Genomic DNA, 209 nt, shown 5'->3' with positions numbered 1-209 from the left:
TAGCCCCCCCCCCCCCTTGCTCTCCCGCCATTCACAGAGTTCATAATACTGTTATCCCACAATGCATCAAGTTCTGTGAATGGGTGGTGGAGACATTAATAAGAACCTGACAAAAGAGCTAGATTTGCTGTACTAAATGTGTTTCCATTGCTGTCTGAGTGCCTGTTGGAAAGATTTCTTCTCAATTCCGATCCAAAAAGATATAAAAA

This window comes from Nanorana parkeri, unplaced genomic scaffold (assembly GCF_000935625.1).
Source record: "Nanorana parkeri isolate BGI_ZX_2015 unplaced genomic scaffold, ASM93562v1 scaffold87, whole genome shotgun sequence".
Lineage (NCBI taxonomy): Eukaryota > Metazoa > Chordata > Amphibia > Anura > Dicroglossidae > Nanorana > Nanorana parkeri.
The sequence above is the reverse complement of the archived record's forward strand: the minus strand, read 5'-3'. Positions refer to the sequence as shown.